Source organism: Chrysochloris asiatica, unplaced genomic scaffold, assembly GCF_000296735.1.
Source record: "Chrysochloris asiatica unplaced genomic scaffold, ChrAsi1.0 scaffold00009, whole genome shotgun sequence".
Taxonomy (NCBI): Eukaryota; Metazoa; Chordata; class Mammalia; order Afrosoricida; family Chrysochloridae; genus Chrysochloris; species Chrysochloris asiatica.
In genome coordinates, this window is record NW_006408527.1 from 30,601,036 (window position 1) to 30,607,838 (window position 6,803).

Genomic DNA, 6,803 nt, shown 5'->3' on the forward strand with positions numbered 1-6,803 from the left:
TGGAAGGCATCCATAATCCATATATGAGTCCATTCCAAAGAGAGGTGACCCAAAAGAATGTAGAAATCAAACAATATCATTGATATCACATGCAAGTACAATTTTGCTTAAGATAATTCAAATACATTTGCAACAGTACGTGGACAGAAATTCAAGATGGATTAAGAAAAGAACATAGAACAAGAGATATCATTGCTGATGTCAGATGGATCTTTGTTGAAAGCAGGGAATACCATAAAAGTGTTTACTTTATTGACTATGCAAAGGCTTTCAACTGCGTGGACCGTGGTAAACTATGGATAAGATTTTGAAGAATGGATATTCCAGAACACTTACCTGTGCTCATGAGGAACTTGTACATAGACCTAGAGGTAGTTATTCTAACAGAACAAGGGGATACTGAGTGGTATATATGGAAAGGTATATGCCAGGATTGTATCCTTTCACCAATCTGCATGCTAAGCAACTAATCTGAGAAACTAGATTACATGAAGATTATTATATGAGGTTTGGAGGAAGACTTATTAACAACTTGTGATATACAAATGATACAACCTTACTTTCTGGAAGCGAAGAGGACCTAAAGTACTTACTGATGAAGATAAAAGACTGCATGGATTGTCCCTCAATGTAAAGAAAACACAGATCCTCACTACTAGACTAATACATAACATGGTAAGTGGTGAAAAGTTTCAAGTTGTCAAAGACTTCATTTTACTTAGATCTGCAATCAATGCTAATGAAAGTAGCAGTCAAGAAATCAAACAATGTATTGCATTAGGTAAATCTACAGCCCCCCCCCCCAAAAAAATGTTTAAAATGTTAAAGAATAAAGACATCAGTTTGAGGACTAAGGTGCAACTGACCCAAACCAGAGCATTTTTAATAGCCTCATATGTATGTGAATATTGGGCCATTGAATAAGAAAGACCATTGAAGAATCTATGCATTTGAATTATTGTGTTGCAGAAGAATATAGAAGGTACCATGGCAGAAGAACAAACAGGTCTCTGTTGAAAGAAGTATAGCCAGAGTGCTCCTTAGAAGCCAGGATGGGGATATTTTATCCCTCATATTTCAGACATGTTTATTGGAGGGACCAGTCCCCAGAGGAAGATACGCTTGCTAAAGTGGAGGGTCAGTGAAAAAGAGGAAGATCCCCAATGAGACAGATTTACATAGTGGCAGCAGCAATGGCATTAAGTATAGTAACAATTTGAGGATGGCCTAGGACCAAGCAGCGTTTTGTTGTGTTTTGTGTAAGCTTGGTAGGAGTCAGAACAGTCTCAATTGCATGAAACAAATAACAACTAACAATTTTAAAATATCTGTTTTATTTCATATCTACTAGGCTAGCCATTTCTAAACTTTGAAATTTAGTACAATTCCTAGAGAAAACATTTTTAAATATATAAACTGCCACTCCATGATATGGACAGTATTCATATTTACACAGAAAAAAGAAAGCTTGATTGGTTCATGTTATGATCTTAATTGTATCCTCCAGAAAGAAATGAGCTAGTCTTAACCTCTGAACCTGTAAATGTACCCCTGTTTGGAAACAGTTTATTTTTTGTTGTTTTAATCGCATCATATCAGAGTAGGATAAGTCTTACACATAATCTCTTCTGATTGATTTTGTTTGTTTGTTTGTTTGTTTGTTTTTTTAACACATGACATGATCCTGTATAAGCAAAAGAATGCCAAAATCTTAACAGTATAAAAAAAATTTAAAAATTGTTTTTTTCCTGATATTATGCTCCATGCAGAAATTTATCTAAAGTTTTAGAATTAAAAATGTTATAAATACCTATGCATGTGAGTAATACAAATAGAGACATCATTAAAATAATAAAAGTATGTCTTTCCTGTTCTGGGACTTCAGATCTGAAAATAAGAGGGAAACAATAACTGCTAAAAAATACTTACATTTTGAATATTTTGGGACTCACTAAGTTACAAATGATTTAGTTTTGAAATATACTATTTTATAATTATTTTTTAATTAAGACAAATTGATTTTTAATGCTTTGAGTGAATAGCATGCTGTGAAATGAGTAAGAAATGATTGACATTTACCCTGAAAAACATGTTGCTAAAAATAATTAAATAGCTGTGTTTGATTTATGATGTCTAACTCAATGAAAGAAGTTCTTAAATTTAAATGAGTCCAAGTCCTCCAAACTAGTGTGAATAATTCCCATTTCTGTTGAGTGAAATCATGACTTTTACCTTGTACTTGGAATTGAATTTAAAGCAAGAAGAATAAAAATCCTAAACAGCAGAGGAAAAGAGATTCTTTGGTTATGTTGGCATGTAAATATATCTGGACACATTTTTAAAACAAAAAAGGTGTCTTTTAAAATATTCTATCTACTTACCAGTATGGTTATGGTACTAATTGTTATTAAGTGCCTTCAAGTCAGTGTGACTCATAACGACCCTGTACAGCGTTTCCAACGAGTGGCTGGTGAGTTTGAATAGCCGACGTTATAGTCACATGCTTATCCTGCAAGCTCCACTCCCTGACACTGATTAGCTACTACTAAAAACTTAAAATTCTTAAAATTTTCCTGTTACATAAAGTCATTTTGAGGTTATGTTTTTTTCCCTTGAGTTTAATGAAATGTGACCATTCATTTGCTGAAAATAAGTGTTCTTAGATATTATCAAACATCTTTATGTTTGATAATATTATCAAACAAGGAATTGCTGGACATAGGAGCTCAGGATCATAGTCTTCAGGGGACCCTGTGGTCTCTTGGCATAACATAGTCCACAAAGACAATGTTCTACATGCTACTTTGGTAAGTAGCATCTAAGATCTTAAAAGCTCATGAGCAGTGATCTAAGGTGCAACAGTTGGACTCTCCATGTGCAAAAGACAGAAGAGTGCTGAAAAATTGAAGCTACTTGGAATCAACTAGTCCAATGTACCAATGTAACCAGTGAATATCAGTCACCACAGCTCTGAGATCAAACTAGATGGTACCGGCTACCACTACCAACTGCTTGCAAAGGAATATAACATTACATGGTCTTGGAGAGTGGAACAAAACTCAAAATTATATTAAAAATACCTGGCTTACTGGTTGGAAAGAGACTGGAGGGACCCAAGAGTATGGCCTTTGACCATCCTTCAGGTCTGGAACAGAATTTACATTCATGGCTTAATTTTCAGCCAAGCAGTAGACAGGTAAGTAGTGGGGACAATATTAGTAAGAGCTGTACAATATAGGTTGCTCAATCATTCAAGATCACAAGGACAACATTTACCTAAGGACAAACCTGAGAATGGATGGGAAGGGGGGTGGAATGGAAATGGGACCTAGAGGAAGGGAGTAGAGTAACTGCTGTTGCATGGAAGGGATTGAAATGAAGCAAAGTGTATGATTTTTAGAATGTAAAACTGATGATCTTGTCTGTAAACGTTCATTCAATTCACATTAAAAAGATTTTTTTTTTAAGTGTAGTGTTAAGAATCTTCAGGAGTAAAGGCTTAGTATATAATGAGTTCCTATAACATCTTCAGTACTCCTGGTGTGGCATTGTAGGGTAAGTATTGGACTGTGAACTACGAGGTTGGTGTTTGAAACCCACCAGCTGCTCCTCAGAAATCCTATGCAGGGTTGCTATGAGTCAGAATCCGCCAACACATAACAACAACAATAGCATTTGTAAAGCTTTTGTTAAACAACTATTACAAAATCATATTGACAAGATCTGCCCAGTCTTATAATTACTTGGATTTTCATATCAATTTTTCAATATTAAAAGAATCAGACTTCCCTGACATCTTTCAATGTTCCCTAACACCATATTTTTGTACACTGCTTTGTATAAAGTAGCTACCAAAGCAATTACCAAATTCTTATAACCTGCAAGTAACTTAGTAAAGTAATTTAACATCTTTTTGTATTAAAGATAAAAGACCATTTTCATCTGAGTCTCAAATCAATAGTTTCTTTGTATCTCTTCCAATATTATTCCAGAATAAACTACAGGATATAGATGATGATTGAGGGTAAGTAATTTGTTTTGTGTATACAATATTGATCATGTCTGTAGATATCTGTGTTGTAATTGCCGCATTTTACACTTCGCTCTGGTGCACTGCACTCTCTTTTAAAAAGGCAGCTCCTGAGCCCTGGAGCATTCAGGAGTTCAATGAATGGTCAGCTGGCATCCACTCTGTATTTTGTTTTAAGGCAGGGATGTACACTGTGAGTCACTAAAGATAAAGTTGTGCTTTTTCCATTTCTTTCAAATCTGATGCAAAAGGCTTGCTTAAAGAATGCTCTGCTACGGGAGTTACATGTCAAAATTGCTCTTGATCTAGGTAGGGCTCATACCAACTGACTCTGCCAGAGATTCCAAAGAGCTTGACACCACTGGCCATGTGTCTGGATAATGAAATCAGGAAATGATGTTTGTGGGAGAAAATCATTGTAGATATTCGTGGTATAGTGAATTATTTAATAGGTCACTGCTAACACTGTAACTCCCACCAAATGAAGGTAGGAGAAAATGATATGATTCTGTTGTGAATGATTATTAAGGGTAAACTGTGATTGTAAAAATTTGGAACTCTAACATAGGTATAAAATGAGCCATTTCAGTTGCAGGAGTGGGAATCTCATTATCAAGAAAGAAGAGCTAGAAGTGGAGCGTGTTCTTCAGACTCTAGGATCTCTGCACTTCGAACCTCATGGACCCAGAAGACAGAGTTGTGATACCAGAGGAGTGTCAGAAGAATGGCAGTAACAGAACACAGAGCCGAAACAGGAGACAGCAGTGGAATTCCTTGCCCATGAAGCAAGTAAAGCTGAGTGCCTTTGAGCACAAGGCTCATATGTGAAGTGGATTATGCAAAAAATAACAACAACCGTCTTTCTCTACTCCTCAGCTGGGTTTGTTTATACATTGCAATGACCACACAAAACTCAGACACCATACCTACAGTTATGGGGTTTATTAGAGAAATTAACAGGTTACATACAATTCAGGGTCAGGAATTCTCAGAGCACAGTTATTCCTGGCAGATCAGTCTCTCCTTAGCCATCCCTCAAGGCAGTTCTCTGTGCCCAAAGTTATTTTAGGGACTGATGATCAGTGCCCACAGGACACACCACTCCACTATAAGCCTCAGCCTGGTTGTGTTCAGCACTACTCCACAGATCATCAAATCTACCCCTTCAGTTAACTGCCCAAAGTCCCTCAGATTTACTTGTTCCATGGGCTGGGAAACCCACCAATTTGTCTCATGCTCTGGCTTTTAATTCCGCTGCTCCTCTGCCAGTCCTGCTTTGTCACAGCTTTCTGTTCCTGGGTAGAAGAGGTTCAATATATAGGAATCTCTGGGCACAAAGGATGCACTCCATTTCTGGCTCTTCTTCTTTAATGGTAGCTTTATTCCTCCACTAACTTCTAAGATGGCTCATTTTAAACAGGATGGTTACATTGACCAATTCTCTCATTAGATTTCCAAGTGTTTACAGTCACAATGTTGTTAACAGTCACGCATAAGTGATTTATATAATCCATCAGCATCTTCCCTCACCTTCTCTTAGCTAGATCAGGAAAAAAGGCGTTTGATGGGAGTTTACAAAGACTACGACTAGAAGAAACATTATATAATTGATTATACTGCAAGCCATTGTTCCTTCATACATAATGGGTTAACATTTCCCATAACAATAACTTTAACTGAGCCCACCCATTAAAACTTTTAAGCCACTTTTTATTATCTTCTTCTATTTTACTCAGTTTCAAAATTGTTCATTCCTAGCAACCCAGAACTATGAGGGGACAAGAATGTTTTCTTGATCTGAATGATATTCTTTTCTTATTGGAACTTTGACTATCTGGATCCATAAGCAAACTACTGTCCCGAGCAAGTCATCAAAATTGCCACTGATTATACTAGCTCACAGTGTCGCACATCTTTTTACTATGTCAGTTTGAGTCAATTTAGCTCCAGCCATTCTATTGTTGTTATTGTTAGGTGCTATCTAGTCTGTCCTGACTCACAGTAACTCTTTGTACAAGAGAATAAAACACTGACTGGTTCTGCACCATCCTCATAATTATTATGTTTGAGTCCACTGTTGCTGCCACTGCATCAATCCATCTTGTTGGAGCTCTTCATCTTATTGTTGACCTTCCACTTTAGCAAATGTTGTTCGTCCCCAGGGACTGATCTCTCCTGACAATATGTCCAAAGTACAAGAGATGAAGTCTCATTATCCTAGATTCTAAGGAGCTTTCTGACTGTACTTCTTCCAGCATGAATTTGTTTATTCTGGCAGCACATAGTACTGCCAATATTCTTTCCCAACATGACAATTCAAATGCATCAATTCTTCTACAATCTTCCTTATTAATTTTCCAACTTTCAAATGCATATAATACAATTGAAAATATCATGGCGCGGGGGCAGACACACCTTATTCCTCAAATTAACATATTTACTTTTGAACACTTTAAAAAGGTCTTTTGCAGCAGATTTACCTAATGCCATTTTTTTTTTTTTTCTTGACTGCTACTTCTATGAATATTGATTGTAGAGCCAAGCAAAATGAAGACTTGGCAACTTCAATGTTTTCTTCATTTATCATGATATAATTTTTTGGTTCAGTTGTAAGGATCTTTGATTTCTTTTCATTGACGTTCAATTCACATTGAAGGCTATAGTCTTTGATCTTCATCAGTAAGTACTTGAGGTCCTCTTCATTTCCAGCAAGCAAGTTTGTGTCATATTCAAATCACAAGTTATTAATGAGCCCTTTACCAATGCTGATGCC